Source organism: Kogia breviceps, chromosome 15 (assembly GCF_026419965.1).
Source record: "Kogia breviceps isolate mKogBre1 chromosome 15, mKogBre1 haplotype 1, whole genome shotgun sequence".
NCBI classification, from domain to species: Eukaryota; Metazoa; Chordata; class Mammalia; order Artiodactyla; family Physeteridae; genus Kogia; species Kogia breviceps.
In genome coordinates, this window is record NC_081324.1 from 71,294,287 (window position 1) to 71,317,982 (window position 23,696).

At 50.3% G+C, this 23,696-nt stretch overlaps 1 protein-coding gene across 2 annotated transcripts in view; it reads right to left on the minus strand.

The window, feature by feature from the left end:
* KIAA1671 (KIAA1671 ortholog) overlaps positions 1 to 22,482 on the minus strand; it is a 185,392-nt gene extending 162,910 nt beyond the window's left edge. The window contains exon 1 of one of the 2 annotated variants that reach the window (XM_067014673.1): positions 22,392 to 22,482. The gene's annotated coding sequence lies outside the window, so the exon portion shown is untranslated. The remainder of the gene's footprint in view (positions 1 to 22,391) is intronic. The other variant, XM_067014674.1, reaches the window with a different exon arrangement.
* Between the last annotated feature and the right edge of the window lie 1,214 nt (positions 22,483 to 23,696).

Below are 23,696 nucleotides of genomic sequence, written 5' to 3' on the forward strand. Positions count from 1 at the left end.
CCGTGATCCGAGGAGCCGGGATGCCTACGTCCACCCCACAGGGACTCCAGCGCTGCAGGACAGGCCTCTTCTCCCTCCTGACTCCCAGCTACAAGGTCCGTGCCCTCTGGGCTCCGTGCCCGACCCAGGACCTGACCTCCTTGGCAGGGACCCGTCTCAACTCAATGATCCTGTAGATAAAAGCCTCTTCAGTCCTGGGACAGCCGTGGGGCAAGGGATGCCCTGGGTTCGGGTTAATCCCACGCCCACAGGGCAGTTCGGGGCGATGACCACTCAAGACTGTGGGCCTCGCCCATGGAAATCCACTCTCCCTGTCACCTCGGCTCCTCCCTCACGCCCTCACTGCCTGACTTAGCAGCTATGAAGCATGGGAGGCCACATAGTCCAAGGGCTGGACAATAAATAGCACTGACTCATGAAGGAAAAGTAGTTCCAGGCAGGAGAACATCTCCACTGGTGCTAGCCTGTCCTTAACACTTATGTAACACTTGCTAATTATACTTTTTAATAAAGAGAGCAAGGCCTCTGGCTCAAAACTCTTGGGGGTTGCAGCTTTTACAGTCTGGCCTCCGCCTGCGCACTTTCTGCATCCGCGGTTTTCGCATCCACGGATTCAACAGACGGCGCACTGTGCACTGTTTACCACCCGCAGTTCGCTGCATTCGAGGATGAGGAAGCCACGGATGAGGAAGCCACGGATACGGAAGGCCACCTATCCTAGACAGGACTTAAGCATCCGCGGATTTGGGTACCCGGGTGGCTCTTAGGACCAATCCCCCGCAGATACCGAGAGATGACTGAATTTAGTTGAAATCTGCTGACACGGTTTGATTGCCTTTGTACCTTGAAAATAAACTTCTGTTTATGGCCAGAGATACTGGCTTTTCCAATTCTTACATAGATTTGTTTGAGTACACCTAGGTGGGGTGGCTTTAAAGTATTAGGTGACTAATAACATAGAAAGTATACAGGCATACCTCATTTTTTGGCCCTTTGAAGATACTACGTTTTTCACAAATTGAAGGTCTGTAGCAACCCTGCGTTGAGAAGTCCATAGGTGCCATTTCCCGACAGGCTTTGCTCACTTCCTGTCTGTGTCACATTTTGGTAACTCTCGCGATATTTCAAACCCTCCACCAGCAAAAAGGTTACAATTAGCTGAAGCCTCAGACGATGATCAGCATTTCTGAGCAAAAAGTTTCCTGTTTTTTGTGGGTTTTTTGTGGGTTTTTTGTGGTACGCGGGCCTCTCACTACTGTGGCCTCTCCCATTGCGGAGCACAGGCTCCAGACGCGCAGGCTCAGCGGCCATGGCTCACGGGCCCAGCCGCTCCGCGGCATGTGGGATCTTCCCGGACCGGAGCACGAACCCGCGTCCCCTGCATCGGCAGGCGGACTGTCAACCACTGCGCCCCCAGGGAAGCCCAGTATTTTTTAATTAAGGTATGTACATTGTCTTTTTAGATATCATGCTATTGCACCCTTAACAGACTACAGTATAGTGTAAACATAACTTTTATGTGCATTGGGAATCCAAAAATTCACGTGACTCGCTTTTTTTATCGTATTGGCTTTCTTATGGTGGTCTGGAACCGAACTCGCAGTATCTCCGAGGTATGCCTGTATAGACGGGGCAAAAATTATGAAGAGGCTGTGCGGATGACAGAGCTTGGGGAACTCATTCATTCATCATTCATTCATTAGCTCACTCACCCTAGCGAAGACGCAGACACACACATGTCCCTCGGGTATTTTTGTGATAAATTCCGCAGCTTTAGCCAGAGTCGAGTGACATGTTATATGGGCGTGCCTCTTGGGCCAGGTACCCATAAGAGTCATCTGGGGAGATTTCTTTTTTAAAACAGATGCTTGGGCCCCACCCCAGACCCACGGAGTATGAGCCTCCAAATGGTGGCCCCAGCGCCTGTATTTTCTTAAAGCTGCCGGGGGTGGGAGGGTATTTCTTCTGAACAGCCAAGTGCCAGGTATTCAGCCGCTGCTTCCTCCACAGTGACCCAGAAGCTGGGACTATGGTGCCCAGAGAGCATCCTGGAAGAATAAGATCCGGGCCTTAAGCGTTTCTCCCAAAAAAAAGACACATGCCAGGGTGTGCCCTGGGTCAATGAGAATCGAGTTCTTTAGCATTTCCTCAGCATCTAACCCAGGTCAGCACTCCTGTGGCAGCCCTGGGGCTCATCCTGAGAAAGTTCCCAGTCAGGTGGGAGAGGCCAAAATATTTCCAGAAAACGCATTCCGTGATGCAGCAGACATTCTAACAGGAACTGAGGCCTCATAAATACAGCTTCTAAGAATCTCCCACAAAAATCAGGTGCCAACCACACCTATTAGGATGGCTGGTGTTTTTTAAAAAAAAACAAACAGAAAATAATAGGTGTTGGTGGGATGTGGTTGTACGTTGTTGGTGGGAATGTAAAATGGTGTAGCTGCTGTGGAAAACAGTATGGTGGTTCCCCAAATAATTAAAAATAGAATTATCATACCATCCATCAATCCTAGTTCTGGGTAACTACCTAAAATAATTGAAAGGAGGATCTCAAAGCGATATTTGTACACCCATGTTAATAGCAGCATTCTTCACAATAGCTAAAATGTGGAAGTAACCCAAGTGTCCAGGTACACGACTGAGGAATGGATAAACAAAGTGTGGTGTTTATGTACAATGGAATATTATTCAGCCTTCAAAAGGAAGGAAATTCTGACACAGGCTACAACATGGGTGAACCTTGAGGACATTATGCTCAGTGAAATAAGCCAGACACAAAAGGACAAATATTGCATGAGCCCACTTACATAAGGTATCTAGACTAGTCAAATTCACAGGGACAGAAAGTGGAGTAACAGTTATCAGGGGATGCAGGAAGCTGGGAATGGGGAGCGAGTGTTTAATGGGTGCAGAGTTTCAGCTTTGCAAAATGAAAAGAATCCTGGAGATGGATGGTGATGACGGTAGCATATCTAATGCTGCTGAACGGTACACCTAAAAATGGTTAGGATGCTAAATTTACATTATGTGTACTTCACCACAATTTTAGTATAATTTTTATTTTTGAAATCTGGTGCCAGATTTTGCTGCCTGGGTTCAAATCCCAGTTCTACCATGGTGGCCTTAGGCAAGTTATTTTGCCTTTCTGTACCTTAGTTACCACATCTGTAAAATGAGTATAAAAATAACAATCCCTGCCTTATGGGGCCACTGGGAGGATGAAATGAGTTAATCGTTATAAAGTGCAGAGCAGCGTGCCTGGTTCACAGCACGTGTTCAATGTGTTAACAGCTATATGATGGTGGTGGCTGTTATTACCATCCCCCCTCTGAGCTTTTGGAGGACACCCACATGAAAAATATGTAGGTCCAGGGGAGTGTATTTTTTGGCCTCGTGGTTTGGTTAATACCAGGTGCCACTTATGAGTAAGGAATAAAGACTATGTACTGCAGGTGAGAAAGTGGAGAAATTAAACTCAGTGAGGACAGAGGCCAATTCAGCAATAAAATGTCCCTGCCCGGAGCCCAGAGTCAAGAGCCCTCTGCCCTCGGCTTGCTGGGTGACAAAGGGCAAAGACCCTGCCCTCTTAGGGCTTCAGCAACCCCAGCTCTCCCACCCCACCCCGCTGCTAATCTAAGGGTGAGAAACCAGTCCATAGAACAACCTGCGAGCACATCAGACCCCTGGGCCCCACCAGAACCCCGCGGGAAGGAAGGGGGGGAAGGGGGGTGCCCCCAAGTGACCACAGGGTTAGAGGGACTCAGACACACTCAGGCCTTTCTGTTTCTGACTCACACCCCAGCAGCAAGTTGGGGGTGGATCCTGCCTACCATCCACCCATTTGCCTCACCAAGGCCAATGACCCCATTTGTCAAGGGCCCCGACAGCAGAACACAGAGTCCCTGGCCTTGGACCAACATTTTATCCAGAATCTCTGGACAGGAAGGGCCCCTGAGGGTTCACATCATCCATCCCCCAGCCTCCATCACCCTTTGGTTTCCCCCTTTTCAAAGAAACACATCCCCTTGCCGGGGTTGCAAGGTCATCCAATAAACACACTCAGATGCATCTGATGCTGATACTGTGGAAACATTATTATTATATTAATAATAATCATAACAGCTTCCAAAGACATGCCCAGCTAATAAGAACTTCACAGGCAGCATCTCAATCAATCCTCATAACAGCACATTCAAATTGGTTCTCCTGTCATTCCCATTGTACAGACAGGAAAACTGAGGCTGGGGACTCAACTTGCCTGGAGTCACACTAGCAGCAAGTGGTGAAGCCAACGACTTGAGCCCAGGCTTCCTGGACACAAGAGCCTGCCTGCTCTGCTCCATCTACTCCCTCCCCCATTACATGGCCATTTACTGAGCCCCTACTACAGGCCCAACCCTTATCAGTCCTTTGAAGCAGGCCTATCACACCCATTTGGCAGATGAGGAAACGGAAGTAGAGGCAGGTGATGTGACTTGTCCAGAGGCAAGACTGAAACTGGGGTCATCCACACTGGGCTGTGACTCTGCTGGTCCAGTTACCCCCGCCTCTGTCTCCCCCTTCCCCTCCCCACTGGCAGGGAGGACCGAGGCAGCATTTCTCCTGCAAAGCCCGGCACACTCAGGCGCAGCGAGAGGCAGGTGGCCCATGGGCTGAGCCGGGGGTGCGCCCCAGCATGCGGGGGATGGGTGGGGAAAGGGCCAAACCCATTCTTCCACCTGCTGGGGTGCTGGTCTATCTTCAAGCCGTGACCGACCCGGTGGGCTCCCCAAGTCACCTGGCGGGTGGCCAGTGGGTGCTGGAGCTCCACCCAGACAGCTCGGGGGCTGTGTGGCACCCCCAGCCAGCTCACACCTGCTGTGGGGGGCAGCAAGGACGGGTGGCTCCAACAACAGGGGGGCTCAAGGGGGCCGGGAGGGTGTCGGGGGGGGAAGAAGCAGGAATTGGGTGGCAGGAATCCTGACATCTTGTCCCTGCGCAGCAGCTCCCAGCTGGCTCTGTGACCTTGAGAGAAACACACACTCGAGGCCTTTTGTTCCCTCCCCTAGAAAGGAAGGCTTCCAAAGGAAAGGCACAAAAATCCAGACAGCCTGGTTAGGGCCCGGATCCAATGCCCGCCCCTGGGGATTCTGCCATCCTGCTCCGTAGACGGGGACTTGCCAAATGTGGACCAATCCTCCAGGGAGGGATGCGCAGGGCTCAGTGTTCCTGGCTGCAGCGGGGCCAAGAGCCCCGAGTCGCTGGCTCAAGATGGGGAGAGGAAGGACCAGGTTGTCAGGGGCCTTGGAGACCAGAGATGGGTAGACTTGTTCCGTTCCCAGCCAGCGGCCTCCCCGGGGCATGCAGTTAGGCACGTGGCCAGCCCACGCGGAACGGAGGGGAGCGTGGATGGTGCAGGGAAACCCGTCCCTGCTGCTGAAAACATAAGCCAAAGCTCCCATCCACCGCCTGTGAGTCAGCAGTGTCACTGCAAGAGCCAAGGGAGGCCATATGAAATGAGTAGGGACTTTGTCCCAGTTCTGCCTGTCCTGGCTGTGTTTGCTGAGTCACCTCCCTCTTGAGGCTCAGTTTTCTCATCTGCAAACAGGGACCAATATTGCTGACCTGGTGGGGTCCTCCTCAGGTTGTACCATATGAAATTACAACATTCCACCATTGTTGGGCTACAAAAATGGCACTTTCATACATTCAACCCAACATGTGGACGGGGGCAGCATACAGCATGCAAGCAATCAACGCTGAAATTTAAATCTCTCCTCTGTTCTAGCAGAAGACTGTGTTTTTCTCATTCATGGGACAAAATGGAAAATATCTCATCACACCCCCCTCCCGCAAATATAACAACGACACGACACGATAAAACAGCTCACTTTGTGGGTGGCCTGTTAAGAGTTTACAATGTACGGTCCCAAGTGCATCAGGGCATGGAGTGTGTGTGTACCACAGTGATAACGCAGCGGAAGGAAGGCTGGCATTGAAATATTTTTATCAAAAAAGAAAAAGAAAAGAAAAAGGCACTGTAAAGGCCCAGTTGTGGCAGATAGGTTTTTTTTTCTTTTAATTTTTTTTTTAATTTTTTAACATCTTTATTAGAGTATAATTGCTTTACAATGGTGTGTCAGTTTCTGCTTTATAACAAAGTGAATCAGTTATACAGCAGATAGTTTTTTGAAAGTAACTTGTAAAGCATTTACCATATTCTGAATTTGCAGTCTTTGCAGACTTGTGCACATATATTCCGCTTTCAGAATAGTTTTGCAAATTGTACACAGACAAAAAGAGAGGGAACTTATGAATAAAGAAATTGCATTTATTAATGATCTGTTTTAGAACATAATAAATCTCCAGTTATAGTCAAAAGAAAAAGGCTTTAAGTGATGTATTTCCCCATGCTTGAGATCAAATATAACCAGCACGTTGAACATCTTTTTAAATATTTTTAAGTTTTTAAAAAATGAGTCAAAATGTCGTCGAGCCATACAATGGAGCATTATTCGGCCATAAAAAGGAATGGAGTCCTGATACACTTGACAACACAGCTGAACCCTGAAAACACCATGCTGAGTGAAAAAAGCCAGAATAAAAATTACATACAGTATGATTCCATTTATATGAAATGTCCAAAATAGGCAAATCCGAGAGACAGAAAGTAGATTAATGGTTACCAGGGGCTGGGGGAATTGGAAGGAAGTGGGGAATAACTGCTAATGAATACAAAATTTCATTTTGTGGTCATAAAAATGTCCTAAAAACCACTGAACTATATACGTTCTTAATTCTTTTTATTTAAAATTTTTTTATTAAGGTATAATTGACATACATTATATTAGTTTCAAGTGTATATGTTGCAAAATGATCACCACAATAAGTCTAGTTAACATCCATCACCACACATAATTACAAAAAGTTTCTTTCTTGTGATGAAACTTTTAAGATCTACTCTCTTAGCAGTTTTCAAATATGCAATACAATATTATTAACTTAGAGTCACCATGCTATACATTACATCCCCAGGACTTATTGCATAACTGCATGTACCTTTTGATCACCCATTTCAACCCCCAGGCCCACTACCCCCCACCCTTGGCAACCACCAATCTGTTCTTTGTATCTATGTACTGGAGGTCTTGCTTTTGTTTTGGGTTTGTTTGGGGTTTTTTTAGATTACACATATAAATGAGATCATCTGGTATTTCTCTTCCTCTATCTGACTTATTTCACTTAGCTTAATCCTCTTGAGGTCCACCCATGTTGTCACAAATGGCAAGATTTCACTCCTTTTTATAGCTGAATAATATTCCATTGTATATATATGCCACACCTTCTTTATCCATTCATTCATCGATGGACACTTAGGTTGCTTTCCTGTCTTGGCAATTATGAATAATGCTGCAGTGAACACGGGGGTGCAGATGTCTTTTCAAGATAGTGTTTTCATTTTCTTTGGATAAATACCCAGAACTGGAATTGCTGGATCATATGGTAGTTCTATTTTTAACTGTAATTTGAATTGTAGGCTTTAAATGAATGAATCATATGGTAAGTGAATTGTATTTCAATAAAGCTGTTACTTTAAAAAGTGAGTCAAGTTCAAGAAAAACGTTAACTGAGGAACAGTCCCAGGTAGTACATAAATATGAAAAATTTTCAAGGTGATACAGGAATGACTGGAGTTTGGGAAACACAGAGTTGATGCATTAAATCCTCAAAACAGAGGCTCTACGTGGGTTCACATCCCACCTCCTGAGTGACCATGGGCTAGGGACTTCACCTCTCTGGACCTCAGTTTCCTCATCTGGAAAATGGGAACAAGAAGAGTTCCTGCCTCTCTGAGTCCCCGTGAGAATGAAGTGAGTTAGCACGTGCCTGGCACATCCTAGGGGGTTGACGGAAGGATCAATGGGGGAACCAGATCTTTTGGGTGGTTCTGACCATGCGTTCATGAGCACAGGGTCCCGAATTCAGGAATACCTTTTTCTGAGTAGGTGAAGTGAGATAAAGCATGTAAAGCATTTAGCAAGTGCTCAGTAGTCATTAACTTATTATTTTCGTTGTTATCACTGTGATATCTGCCTGGGTGGTAACATTTTGGTTGATTTTTATTTTGTATTTTTATTTTTTGCTTGTGTTCTATAATGATTCTGTCTTGTTTCGGTATTAAGAGCTACCCAAAGAATTGTATTTAGTACTTAGCATCTTTCTCTAGTATGATCTTAGATTTCAGATAGAAGGGAAACCCGGCTGGGGTCCCGGCGTGTTCCAGCCGCCTACCCCGCCCCCTCACAGGAGACACACGCTGGAACTGAAGATTTCCCAGCATCGGTCGGCCTCTGGAAGCACAGTTAGAGGGAAACCCCCCACCCATACTCCAAGCCAGCAGAAGATGAAGATTGCAGCCAGAGCCCAAGCCAGCAGCCCACAAGAGCAGCTATCTTCCCAATACCCTGCCTCCACGATCCAACCCCTAAAAATACAGTTTCCGGGTGCGAATTTTGTACCATCCTCCACAACAACCGCCAGATTAATCACGCCCAAATTTGGGAGAGACGTTTGGCAGGTACCGTGTCGAGGGTACAACATTCACTCTGGAGGATCCCGGGGGTACCCCCAGGATGCGGCGACCATCCTTCAGAGCAGCTGAAGTGGATAAACAGCCAGGAGGACTGCTGATGGGGGCAGGGACATGGCACTGAAATGGACAAGGAAAACCTGGTTTTCTTTTTTTGCGGTATGCGGGCCTCTCACTGTTGTGGCCTCTCCCGTTGTGGAGCACAGGCTCCGGACGCACAGGCCCAGCGGCCATGGCTCACGGGCTCAGTTGCTCCGCGGCATGTGGGATCCTCCCGGACCAGGGCACGAACCCGCGTCTCCCGCATCGGCAGGCGGATTCTCAACCACTGCGCCACCAGGGAAGCCCCTGGTTTTCTTTTTATTTTTGGCTGTGCCATGCGGCATGTGGGATCTTAGTCCCCCAACCAGGGATTGAACCCACGTCCCCTGCATTGGAGGCGCGGAATCTTAACCACTGGACGCCAGGGAAGTCCCAAACCTGGATTTCAAGGTCAGCCCCAGAAGAACACTCACAGGCAGGCGCTCCAAATTACAGACGTTGGGTTGGTGAGGGAGCTGCTTCTTGTCCAACAGCTGCGTGTAGTGCCAGCAAACCTAATAATAATAACCGCTGTGGTTGCCTTTTATTGATCACTGACTGTGTGCTGAGTGTTTCGTCACCCGCTCAGAGGTGTGAAGCCATGGTTAAACATACTCCCAAGCAGTGTGGAATCAGACAGCAGGACAACAGTGTTAATAACAGCAACGACAATCCATAACTAGGAAATAATGCATAGCGAGCACTTAGCATAGTGTCTGGCTCAGTCCATGTTGTTGCTTTTTTTGTTGTTTTTTTTTTTGCGGTACGCGGGCCTCTCACTGTTGCGGCCTCTCCCGTTGCGGAGCACAGGCTCCAGACGCACAGGCTCAGCGGCCATGGCTCATGGGCCCAGCCGCTCCGCGGCACGTGGGATCTTCCCGAACCGGGGCACGAACCCGTGTCCCCCGCATCGGCAGGCGGACTCTCAACCACTGCGCCACCGGGGAAGCCCAGTCCATGTTGTTTTAAATGTACAAATGATGATGAGGAGGAGGAGGAGGAGGTGCTGACTATGGGTCCAGTGGTGCTAGGACCTTTACATATCATAGTACAACAACCCTATAAGGTGAGACCCACTATTATTAGCCCCATTTTACAGAGAAGAAGACTGAGGGCGGATGAGGTTGTTTAACTTGCCCGTGGTCACTGAGCTGGTAAAGCACACCATCGCTTGCCCCCCATGGATGTCGCCAACCCCAAATTCACTTCTGAAAGCCAGGCTCCATAAACTGTCCTGCCCGATGGCTCCCCAAACCCCTTCCCTCTCTCTGAGGGTCCCCATAGGTGTCAGGTGTGACTTCCTAGTTTCAGACCTGCTTAGAGGTGGCCAGCCGACCCTGCCCCTCTTCCCAGCTGTGGTTGAGCCCATCCTTCTGAAGCCACTGCGGCCGCCAAGGGAGGAAGAAGAAGGGTTCTCGGTGAGCTCATTTACAGGGGCCACCTCCAGCTGCTGGGACCAGCCAGCGGCCTTAATTTGGACAAACGCCTAGGACTCAGTGGGGACAGGAAGCATCCCTGAGCGATAAAGATCAGGACCGGCTTGTGAGCGTGCCCGGAGTGCTTTGTATCAGCCAAACCAGCTGGACCAACCCCCGTTCTCAGCAGCCCCCACTGCTGGCCCCGGCCCTGCCAGGAGGTGGTCAGGGTGTCTCCCAGCCTAATGTCCAAACCCGCGAGTTGTAGATTACAGCATTGCTAGAAAGGGGCACAGCGCTCAAAACAAGGAAAAATAGGCATACGTGTAAAACGGTGGCTCGTAAACATGAAGCATTTGCTGTATCCCAGGCATCTCTCTAAGCACTTCACAGACATCGACTCATTTAATCCTCACAGCCACCTTACTTCACAGAGGAGAAACAGGCTCAGAGAGGGAAAGTGACCTGCCCAAGGTCACACAGCTAGGAGATTCCAGAGCCAGGATATGGATTCAAGCCACCTGAGAATAAAGCCACACTCTAAACCGCAGAATGCAGTGCTGACATCTCTCCATCACATGTACTGTGCACAAGTCTAAAACTCACACTGCAAAATATGAGCCCTGGTTATCTTTCGATTGTGGGATTGTATGAGTTTTACCTCCTCCTTTCTGTTTATCTGTATTTGTAAATGTTTGACAAGGAACATATACTGTAGCATGATGTAAACATATTGTACTAAGGATAAAAAGAGAATAAAAATTATTAATTTGGAAAATGAACTGAGAATCATCCATTACAGCACTGAACAGTTATTTCCTGCCACCACCTTCAGGCAGAAGGGCTGGCCAGGTGTAAATAGTAAAGGTTATAGAAACCCCGTGGTACTGCAGAAGGATGCATGCGCACAGTGGGAGCTTTAATTAACATCACCACCCACCCCAGTAGACCAGCACGAATATCAACTGGCCATTCACCCCAACATTCACCTACATGACCTCGCTGGGAGCTCCCGGCCCGACTGAAAGACGGGCATCAGCACCCGCGCTCCGTGGCACGGACACCCATGCAGGGAGAAGAAGCCACGCCCATGGCTGGCGACAAAACAGAGGCAGGAGGTGACCCCAGGGCTGCATGGCTCCCAACCGAGCAGTGTCATCGTGGTGGGCTGCTGCTGCGGTCCACAGAAGAGCCACCTTCCCGGGGGTGACCCGGGCCTTGGTACAGGAACTGGGCGACACCCAGAAAGCCCGTGAGGTCGCCCAGCTGAGCCCACTAAAGCCAGGGCAGATGGCTCACACTTGCTCTGCTGGGTCAGCCAGCATTCTGAGCATTCCAAAAATTCCTCCAGAGCTTTTTGCTGCCCCCCTCCACCCCATCCCCCCCTTTAATGAAGGAAAAGGAGGAGGGCAGAGGGGCTGCGATGAAGGCATCTGGATAAAGGCGACACTTGGACGTCTTATCATCTCCTCCCTGCAGTTAAATCCGACAGTAACCAGGCACACCTCACCTCTCCAAGAAGGAGGTGGAATGCTGGTTGCCAAAGCTTCCCATCTCATCCAAGTCTGAGTGTGTCAAGGGAAACGGTTTTGCTTCGAGGCTGCCAGGAGGCGGGGCCAGGAGAACAGGGTCCCCACCCCGGTGCCCCCATAGGCCCCACACTCGCCATCACAGCTCTGGGCACGGTGCCCTGTAACCCCTCATCTGTCCCCTCTGGGAGGACAGGAGCTGTATCCCAGGAAGCTCTGAGACCCAGGGCCCAGCCCAGGCCCTGGTACACAGTAGGTGCTTAATTAATAACAAAGATGAAAATGACCAACTCTCCCAAAAGAGGACAGGGATACACTGCCCGGGAAGTTCTGAGGGGAGACATGGTATTTTCAACATGGTCTTGGGGAGGTGGGAGGACCCACTGCATTGAGTTATTACCATAGGGGTTGGCAGTTTTCCAGGTGGCAGACCTGAGTTCAGATCCAGCCTCTGCCACTTCTTGCCTCAAGCTAAGAGACCTTGAGGAAGGCTTCAGGTCTCTGAGGCTCAGTTCCCTCATCTGTAAAACGGGTTAGTAATACCACCTGTCCAAGTCATTCTGAGGACCGACAGAAGACATAGATGTAATACCTCCCTAACAAGGCAGTTGGCACACAGTAGGTCTTCAACAAGGGGTGGGATTTTGTTGTTGTTTTTTTTTTTGTTTTTTTCCTGGGCCCTACCTTTCAAAGGTCTGGTTTTGAGTCTTCCCAGAAGGCACAGCAGGAATAAGAGGCTCTGGGATCTACTCATCCAGTTGCCCCTCCCCCTGTGCAAAAGGCCCAGAGAGGGGAAGGGGCTTACCCAAGGACACACAGCAGAGAAGTGGGTACTCAGGGGTCCTGACTAGTGGCCCAGAACTCATTCAAATATACTCTGCATTCTCTGTCATGGCCTTGGACCCCTTCTCATGCCAAGTAAGTCCCTGGCAGGCAGGTAATCCATTCTAGAAATAAAGACGCGAGATTTCCAGGGCTGGGGCCTAAAATGAAAGGGAGAGGCAAACTTTGGCAGCTTCCCAGGCCAAAGGGCCCTGGGAGTTCCCCAACAAGTCAATCCCCAGCCCAGCCCAGGGCACCGGGCAGGGCTTGGCAGGCACTGTGCCCACTAAGGCCCAGGCTCCATGTCTGGGCGGGCGGGGTGGCGGGAGTTCACGGAGTGACCTCGGTGTACCCAGCGTGCCCGCTGGCCTCCCACTGCTGGTGGGCCCCACACACCCTGGGCTTCCTTCCCACAGCGGTGCCTCACCACGCCTCAGGTAAACAGGATGGCACCCAGAAAGGGCTTTCTTCACTGAGGAAGCAAAACAAAAAGAAACGTCAACACAGAGCCACAGCCCTGACCTGGAGCCTTTGAAAGTGCAGCTGTGTCTCCACCAAGGAGATTCACACACAAAAGGGCTGCCACTAGCTGGTAGTTCTGGGCGAGGAGGTTCACCACACCGGGATTCAGTTTCCTCATCTGTAAAATGGGAACAACACTAGCACTGAGAAAAGATCGGATATAATAATGCACAAGGAACTAGAGTATAAGAAGCAGTTCATCAACGCTAATTATTATTTTGAATTACTGCTACTGTGATTACTTCTGCTACTACAAACAAGGAAGATTTATATAGTGATTCATAAAGTCATTCCTTGGCATAACTTACAGTTTTTAAGAATACTAAACTGATCTTTTTATGGGGCAGGGCTCCCATCTTTAAAGTGCCTACTATGTGCACAGTTACCTCACCTAACCTCAAAACCACCCCACAGGGAAAATCCTAGCATCTTCTTTCTGCAGATGAAGACTGAGGCTCAGAGAGGCAAAGTCACTTGCCCAGAGTCACACAGCAATGACACAGTACAGATGGGATGGAACACTAGGATTGTCTAGCTTGGCCTGCTTTACCACCAGGGAGGCAGCAAAGGAGGGATTCAAGGCACAGGGGCTAAGTCAGGCTGCAAGAATCAGCATTCCCCTTTCCTAGTAGAGGCCCTGGGCATGGAGCTCCCTCTCTGAGCCTCAGTTTTCTCATCTGTAAAATGGGGACATAAGAATCAAATAAAACAAGGATGAGCACAGTGCCTGGGACAGAATCAAAACTTCCTACTTATTATTTTTATTTTACTCTAAATAACATTTAGTGTTCTCAAAAGCCAGGTCTCAGCAGATGGAGGAACAGCAGACTCAGTCATCTCCCCAAACTTCTGAAGGCACAGGAGCCAGGGCAGAGACCATCAGGTACACACAGGTCAAAGGCTGTCCTCTCTCACCTTCAGTGACACCTTGGCCCATCTAAGACTCACTTCACCGATGGGGAAATGCTCAGAGAGGTGAAGTGACCTACACAGGGTCACACAGGTATCCCATGCCGGCGCCACCCAACTTTTCTCCAAAAATCCAGCCCTGACATCAAGCAGATCCCATTTTCCCCATGGCCAGCTCGGGATTTGCCAAGTGATAGATACACGATAAATTTTCATTGAATGAAGGAGTAAGTGTGACTTCTAACCCTGCACCTAGCTCAGGTGACTTCCAGCTGATACTCATACCCATGGGCTCCCTGAAACCTGCTGATTGTTTCCACAACGGGGCGGTGTGAATATTCCTTAAACACAAAGCATCCAAGACCCCTCCCTGGCCTGATGGGGCTGAGTGGATAGTCAAGGCTTGCCTTGGGGACAGAAAGTCATGGAAACAGCGATCCATTAACTGACAGCCCTCCAGCTACAGCAGAAGGGGAAAAACACTTGCTGGGAAGCAGGGGTCCTAAGTCACTCCTTTCCCCAGGGCCCTGGTGCCCCAAGGACCAGAAGCAACCTCACCAGACCTTCATACATAATAATGATACTAGTAATAATGACAATAGTATTATTGTAAAAATGACACATGTAGGGACTTCCCTGGTGGTTAAGAATTCACCTGCCAATGCAGGGGACACGGGTTCGAGCCCTGGTCCGAGAAGATCCCACATGCTGCAGAGCAACTAAGCCCGTGCGCCACAACTACTGGGCCTGCTCTCTAGAGCCCACGAGCCACAACTACTGAGCCCGCATGCCACAACTACTGAAGACTGGGTGCCTAGAGCCCGTGCTCCGCAACAAGAGAAGCCACTGCAAAGAGAAGCCTGCATGCCGCAACGAAGAGTAGCCTCCACTCGCCGCAACTAGAGAAAGCCCGTGTGCAGCAATGAAGACCCATGCAGCCAAAAATAAATTAATTAATTAATTTTTTAAAATGACACATGGGGCTTCCCTGGTGGCGCAGTGGTTGAGGGTCCACCTGCCGATGCAGGGGACACGGGTTCATGCCCCGGTCCGGGAAGATCCCACATGCTGCGGAGTGGCTAGGCCCATGAGCCATGGCCGCTGAGCCTGTACTTCCGGAGCCTGTGCTCTGCAATGGGAGAGTCCACAACAGTGAAAGGCCCACGTACCACAAAAAAATAAATAAATAAAAATAAAATAAAAATGACACATGTACATTCATTATAGGGCACTATGTTAATGCTCATCCACCTCAGGAGGCAGGCACCATTGTTACTCCCATTTTACAGAGGAGGAAACTGAGGCACAGAGAGACTAATTGTCTTGCCTAAGGTCACACAGCTGGAAAGTAGTGGAGCTGGGGTCTGAACACAGGCAGTCTGGATCCAGATTCTCTGCATTATTCCCAAGGGATGTTGGGAATATCTAATTCTATAACCAATTCTGCAGAACCAATATCCAGTTTTGCAGAATTCCTCACTCCACCCCAATCAGGAACCCCCACCCCCATCCCAGCTCCGCAGTCACAGGACCATTTATTTGTCATCTACTTCATGCCAAGTGTTTCACAGTCCTTCTTGCTAATGGTCATAAGCACCCTGTGTCCATTTTACAAACAGGAAAACTGAGGTTCTGAGAGGTGATGAGACTGGTTGAGGGTCACGAGGACCATAAGGAGCAGAGCTGGGATTTGAAGCCAGTTTGATCACCTCCACAGCCTCCCCTTGGCCTCACTGTGATCTCCCAGTCCACTGGCTACAGGTACCAGAGCTTGAGGAACAAAGTCCAGAGCATAAACCATCATCAAGACGATTATCCTTCACCTTTGCCCCTCATGTCACAGAAAGCACCTCCTTATCCAATACTGTTTCAAGCTTCACAGCAACTCTGCCAGAGAAAGACGCATTATTCTCATTTTCCAGATGAGGAAACTGAGGCTCAGAGAGGTGAACTGCCTGTTCTGGGAGTTCTCACAAACTGAGTCTCCTTACCCAGACCCCGGCTCTGATGTGTCCCCCACAAATCATGAGCCACAATGCTCACCGCCACCTCTGGGCGGACCCTCCATATTGGCAAGGACCGTCCTGACCCATGTGGCAGGCTGTATTCCTGCTCAGAAGATGTATACTAGCTCCCTCTCAGCCTCCATGAGAGGATCATACTTCCATCTCATTGATATTGAGTTTGGCCATGTGACTTGCTTTGGCCAAGAGAATGAGGGCAGAAATGACACCTTCCCAGTTCCAAGGGGAGGCTTTCAGAGGCTCTGCAGGTTCCCAGTGAGCTCCTGAGCATCTGTTGTCCACCACAGAAGAGCACGTCCTGGCTGGCTGCTGCCTGTCAGCCTGGGTACCAAGATGAAGATACACAGCAGATGGGAACCCAACCCAAAGCCTGGAATCCAGCCTCCCCGCCAAGCCCAGCCAAGGTCAGCCAAGCCATCTGATGACCCCCAAGTATGAAACAAATGTTTGCTGTTAAAAGTCACTGCAGGGACTTCCCTGGTGGTGCAGTGGTTAAGAATCCACCTGCCAATGCAGGAGACACGGGTTCAAGCCCTGGTCCGGGAAGATCCCACATGCTGCAGAGCAACTAAGCCTGTGTGCCACAACTACTGAGCCTGTGCTTTAGAGCCCGCAAGCCACAACTACTGAGCCCATGTGCCACAGCTACTGAAGCCCACATGCCTAGAGCCCGTGCTCTGCAACAAGAGAAGCCACCACAATGAGAAGCCCATGCACCACGATGAAGAGTAGCCCCCACTCACCGCAACTAGAGAAAGCCCATGCACAGCAACAAAGACCAAACGCAGACAAAAAAAAAAAATTCACTGTGATTTGGGAGATGTCTGTTACACGGTATTATCATGGAGAAACCTGACTGACACAAAGGACTATGTGTTTCCAGCCTTGGAAGGAGTAGGAAAGGTACAGCCACTCTGGAGGGAAACTGAGCAGGTGAGATCAACATTCTAAACATCCTTTATCCCAACTGTTCCGCATCTTGGAATGTGTCCTCCCATCGACTTCAACAAATATGCAAAGCCAAAACGAGCAGGGATGTCACCGTGACATGTGTGTCATAGCAAGAAAACAAACCACTCAATGTCCACCAGCAGGGCATGTGCTCAATAACTAATAGCACCTTCATGCATTGAAGTATTGTTCAGTTTTTTAAGAGTGCAGTAAGTCAACACAGTCTAAAATGGGTCCACATCTATTTTTAATTTCTGCGTGAAATTCTTTGTCTTATGATTGTTGTTGTTCAAAGCATATGTCCACATATACTGATTCATTTCTTTATTCCACAACTGTTTACTAAGGAAACAGCAGTGAAGACAAATAGGGTTTCTGCCTTCTTGGGGCATCATCTAGAGGGGGAGGAAGCAATACCACCTCCACTACAACCACCACAAGGTACAAGAATAATAATAACAAGCAACACATACCGAGCACTGACCATGTGCCAGCCCCTTTTCATTTCCTCTTCACAGCAACCCTCAGAGGTAAGACCCGTTATTATCTCCATTTACCGATGAGGAAACTGCGGCTCAGAGAGGTTAAGTCACCTGCCCAAGGTCACACAGCCAATATAAGTGGCAGAACCAAGATGCAACTCTTTCCATCTGGTTCCAGAGTGGACAAAAAAAAAACCCCAAAACAACTTAAGATAGCAGAGTGTGATAAGGGCTTGGAAAGAAGTAAACAGAGCATATGTATGTGGAAAGTTTCTGGAGGGTCGAGGGAAACTGCTGACTGCATTATCTCTGAGGAATGGGATTGGGGGGTCTTGGGTGGGATTTTACTTTTCACTTAACATAAAATCATTTTGCCATCTTTGAAGTGTTTGGTGTGTTACATGTTATTTTACAATAATATATATATTATATGTTATTATTATACTGTGTGTGTGTGTGTGTGTGTATGTGTGTGTGTGTGTGTGTGTATCTCTTCTGACTCAGTGATGTGAATATCCAAAGATCAGCCTTTGGAATGTATTTTATATTCTCAGTGGAGGCAAGGCTATACAACATTTCAAAGGTCACTCAACTGAGCAATTGGCAAATGTGGCAGTGATAACTACGTCCCAGAAGTCAATCCATAATCATTTCCATATTTGTCTCACTTTGCCTTCCCCCTCCCTCCCTCCCATCCAATTGACCAGATTTCTGTGGAGTGAATTCCTCAGGGCAAAGGCTCTTTTGTGCCCATAGAAGATGCTCAATAAAATATCCATCACATTGAAGGAAAAAAAAATGTGTGTGTGCATGTGTGTGTATCTCTCAATTCAAAGTTTGTTAGCTTCTTTGTAAATGACAGGAGTTTCAGTAGTGGTCTTGGGCAGAAGGGACCCCTCAAAGCCTGTTTTATAAACTGCAGAATCAAGGGTCCCCAAGCAGGCACCGCCTGTGTTTGTTGTGAAGAATAAAAAAAGAACAAAAGAGCTTCGCCCAGAACCCAGCACATGTAAAGGGTTCAGTGAAAAGCAGTTGTTCTGATGTGTTATGTGCTTTCTCTACATTCTCTCCAATCCTCCCATTTTACAGCGGAAGAAATTGAGGTCCCAGGAGGGGAATGGCTTGTCTGGGGTCACACTCCTGTAATCTGGACGGGTGAGTGGGGGAAGAAATGTGAAACTCCTGGGCAGAGATTCCCCCTCTGCCCTCCTCTCAATCCCAAACCTGTCAAAGCCTTCCTGTTTGGGTATTTAGGGAGTGTGGCAGGGGGTGTAAAGAGAATTTTTGTTGCCAATGGTCTAACTTTTATTTCTTCAACACACCCTGTATTCTGGGTGTACCAATGAGCACGCAGTTCCCTAGTGGCCCTGCCTTTGCCTGTCCTGCTCCTGGGGCCTGCAATGTCCTCATCCTTGCCCTCTCCTCCTTTAAGACTCAGCTCAAGTGTCACCTGTGGTCGCCCAACGTCCCCCCGCCCCCCCACCAAACACACCAGGTTGGGAGAAGCAAGCACCACCTGCCTGAAACACTATATATATATATATATATATATATATATAGTGTATATATATATATATATATATATAGTGTGTATATATATATAGTGTGTGTATATATATAGTGTGTATATATATATAGTGTGTGTATATATATAGTATATATATATATATATATATATATATATATATATATAATGACACGCCGTGATGACATCTATTATAATAATCCTACCCACTACTTAGTGGGCACAGAGCAGTGTAGACACTACGCCTGGTAATGTCCATGCACTGCTTCTCTCAACTTGTATAACAACCCTTTGAGGGAGGGGAGTATCCTATCATGAGCCCATTTTACAGATGAGGACACTGAGTCTCAAACCAAATACCATGGCCTCAGACCACAGCCAGGAAGGGGCAGCGCCAGGGTTTGCCCCCGAGTCTCCCTGGCCGACTCCCTCCTTTCTATCCCTGCCTCCTCCTGGAAGCCTCCCTGGGTTAACCCCTGCTGCACCCTGACCCAACCTCACCAACATTTGTGGCTTCTCTATTCAACTTCCCTAACTCCAAACATCCGCGATTTGCAAGCTGGAAGCAAGTTCAAATCCCTGCTCTGCCACTGGCAGCTGACAAAGACCTCGCCGCCACAACACTGAGTCCTAAATCTGTAAAATGGGAATGACGAGCCCCACCCCCTCACACAGGAAGGTGGTGAGGGTTCCAAGGTAAAGTCCCCTCAGATTTTATGACCCTCCCAGGGCAGGTGACAACAGATGCTCAGGAAGGTTTGCCGACTTGAATGAAATACTGACACTTAAAATATTCAGGCCACCTCCACTGGGGGTTTCCTTCTCCAGATTGACTGCCATGCCTCCAGGAAGGGGTCTTCAACTGCGTGGCTCCTGAAACACAACACTGACCACTGTCTCTATCCAAGTTCAGTTCCGTCATCACCTCTCACCTGGATTTTTTGAGTAGTCTCCAGGCTCCTGGCACACCATCTCCCATCCAGCCTCCCCAAGAGATGGGCAAGCTTCCCAAAACACACATCTGACTCCATCCCTCTCCCCCAGAGAAACTCCCACAGTACCCCACTGCACCGGTACAAAGTCCAAACCCCTGGGAATGGTTGACCTGGCCCTTGCCAGGATCTCCAGCCAACACGCTATGCTCCCTCCTGCATCCAGGCGCCCAGGCCTTTCTGTTCCTTCTGTTCCCTCTTTCCAGCGCATAATGCCATCCTCTACCCATGGGCGTGCTCGCCAAGAAACAAACCCCCTGCCCACTGTCCCCCACTCCAGGTCAGAAGCCATCAGCCCCTCTACCCATTATCACAGCTCTCTCCTTCTGGACAACTGCCTCTTTTCACAAAGAATTTACCCCTTAAGGGTGTGCCTCCTCTTTGACATGGTGTCTTGAAATATTTGTTGAATGAATTAATGAATGAATGCACATTTAAAACATTCCTCTGGGGCTCTTTTTCTGAGATGGTCAGAGATGTATTCTGGTGATGCTGAGAGGGGAGAAAGGCTCATGGCCAGATAGTGGGCTGTCCCATTCTCCTGCCAAGGTCAGCCCTGAATAAAAGCCAGCCCCCAGGACCTCCGGGGGAGGGGGGCACCTCCAGACTCAGAATCTGCGGTGAGGGTTATACCCCCAACATCAAGAATCAGAACAGCTGCCTCACTGGACTGCAGGGCAAGCTGATTGCTCACAGCTAGATCGCAAGCCAGGAGGACAGATCCTATATTGCCCTGGGTCCACCATTTCTAGTGTCTGCCACATAGTAGGTGCTCGATACACACACTGGTTGACCAAATGAGCTTCTCACATGTCCAGACACTGTAGTGAATGAAACCCTGTACTTCTCTAGGATAATTGCACCCTTGTCAAGCATGCAAATCCTTTAAAAAGGATTCCCCATAAAACCACCAGGACCATGGCTAGTGGATGCACAACTCCCTCTGGAACTGTCCCAAGGATGAGACATGGGTGTCTGGGGGGTGAATGCATGTTTGTCCAGGAGCTTCGATGGATTAGCAAAGGGAAAGCTGGGCCAGGGGAGAAGTCTTGTCCAAATGCCCTGGTTACTGATTAGCCAAACCCTAGAGCGTCTCTCTGCAAGGGGGATCAGAGGGGCAATTAAACCCCTTTGGAAGAAAGACTAAGTTAAATATCTGCCTAATCCTGCAGTTTAAAAAGACAGCAAGTTGGGTTTCTGGAGCCTTCCTTCAGATACCCAAGGGGAAGCGGCAGGGGATGAGAAAAGGGAAAGGAGAGACCACAGAACGAGGGCCCACTAATATTTACAGAGCCTGTACCTGTTTCATACCTTGTATACCTATTAATCCTGCCAGTCACCTAGACGAGGGAGGACTGTGACCCCCACCCCCACTCCATTTTGCCCGAAAGGGAGACCTGGGCTCAGAGAGGTTAAGTGTTTTGTCCAAGGTCACAAAGAAGCTGCAAAGAAAAAGCACTTTCTTTGTGCAACAGGTATAGCCCTTTCCTTTCTAAAAGGTAATGGCAGCTCCTGTCTGGAGAAAGTTCAGTCCCGCGGGCAAGAAGCCCTGGCCACCTCGGCGGCGCGCGGAGGTCACACGGCAGCCCCACTACCGACCGGCCACCGACCAGCGGAGAAGCAGGGTTTTAGGGCGCGGCGCCGCGGCTCCGTGCCGAGTGTGTGCTAGGAGGATGTGGAAAGGTCGGGCCCGGCTCGGGGGTCAACGGGCCGCTTCCCTTCCCCTGGGTTCCGCCTGTAGCCCTAGGCAGCGTCGCCAGCGGGGTGGGGGCCACCCGAGCCTACCGGGAGCAGGGGGATTGAGCCTTAATCCCATCAGGGCGCCTCTGCCCTGAGAAGGCGCGCGGAGGGGTGCGCAGGCCCTGCGGGGAGGGCGCGTCCGGAGCCCCGGAGCTCGTGGGGCCCCGCGCGCTGTTCTCTCCACCGCCCCAGGTGCCCGCAGGATCCCTTCGCCCCGGGCTCCGCCTCGATCAGCACCCCCGCTTCCCAGTGTCCACCTCCTGGGCCTCCAACCTGCACGGACGTCCGGATCCTAGCAGTTCCAGGCTGGGTACAGATCTCCAGCGATACCCCAGCTCCCGGCCACCAGATCTCCTCTCGGAATCACTACCAAGGCTCGGACCAGTGCGGGTCAGAGGAGAGGGATCAACTAGCTCCCAGTTTCCAATCACCGTCCACAGTCACCCCCAGGCTGGGGATCAAATGGGACCCCAGGCCACCAGCGCCCGATCCACTCCTGGGATCGACTCCCAAGTCTTCAACCGGGTGGCGTGGGATCCATTGGCTGCCCAGTGAGGGATCTTCCCGCGGGATCCACTCCCAAGTCTCGAGAGACAGACCTCCCGGCTCCCAAATCGAGATGCCCCCTCCCCGCAGACCCAAAGCCCCGGGAGATCCACCGGGTCCCCACCTCTTCCCCGGCCAACTTTGCCAACTTTTCTCCCGGGGCCTCAGCCAAGCAGAAACTTGGCGGCCATAGCCGGCCGCCGCCTCCCCAGCCCCCTCGCAGGCCGGGGACAGGGGGAGGATGTCCTGCCCCCATCTACCGCGGCCGCCGCTCAACCTACCCTAGAGCCGCCGCCGCCGGCCCGCCGCGACTCCACCTGCCCGCAGCCCGTGGCACCTGCCCGCGCCGCCCGCGGCCCAGCGCAGCCTAGCCTGCTGGGGGCGGGGCCTCGGGCGGGGAAGCGCCCCCGTCGCCATGGGAACCATGGCCGGCGGCGCCTGCGCGGAGGGCCCCGGGGCGGAGCGCTGCCGGCGGACCGTGCTCTCCGACAGCGCCGGGGCCGGGGGACGGTGAGACAGGTCAGAGGTCGCGACTTTGCCCCGACACTCCTCCCGGAAGCGGTCCCGGCCCTCGAGCCCCGACCCCGCCGCGCCGGACTCAGAACGTTGTTCATGATCCCCGCCCGCATTCCCGGGGTCAGCCCGCGGTTCTGGTTGGGATCCCCCTCAATGGACACCGACCGGCCGCCGGGTCTGCGCCCCCAAGAGCCTAATGCAGTCCGGGAACTCAGGAGGCGCATGGTAGAGCCTCGCCCATTGAATCTCTTGGGCTGCGGGCGCCGGCTTACGGGGTGTGGGGTGGGGGGCGGTCTGCGCGAGGCGCTCGCGCCGCCTCGCGGCAATCAGGGGAATTGCACCCGGGACCGCAGGACCAGGGACCTGGCAAGAGGTTGTTCACTCCCGCTGGGGCGCCTACTGAATGCCACGCCTGCTGCCATTGTGTTGAGGTGGGGGTTGAGGTGTGAGGCATATAGAGACGTTTTGGACAAGTTGAGAGAATCAAGAAGGTTGCTCCTGAATGGGAAAATGCCTGTTTTGCTATCCTTTACTCATTTCATTCCATAGGTCTTTATTAAGCACCTGCAGTATGCTGGATGTCAGGGACCCAGTGGTGAAGCATCTGGCAATATACAGGCTCTCGTGGAGCTTACAGACATTGTAAACAATATTTGCACGAATAAATTGAATTGTATTTGTGGCTCGTGCTTCCTTCCTTAGGAAGGAAATGTACGGAGAGTTAACTGAAGGACCTAAAATCATACATGAATTTATTGTATGTCAGTTAGACCTCAATAAAGTCAAAGAGAGGAAAAAGAACATCACGCTGTGTGGCTTCAGGAGAATCGGCAGGGATCTCTCTTACCTGTCTTTCTCTCAATCTGTGTGTGTGTGTAAGAAGGCACCCCTGTTACAGGAGATACACACATCATATCTCTTGTTTCTTTTTATCTGCACTTTTGGAGTAAGTATCAGCATTTTATCAAGCAGCAGCCTGAGACTTGCCCACAGTGATGGAACCCAGAAGCGGTGAGGCAGTGGCCCCATGACGCCCATGGCCGCGTTGGGTCTTCGTTGCTGCACACAGG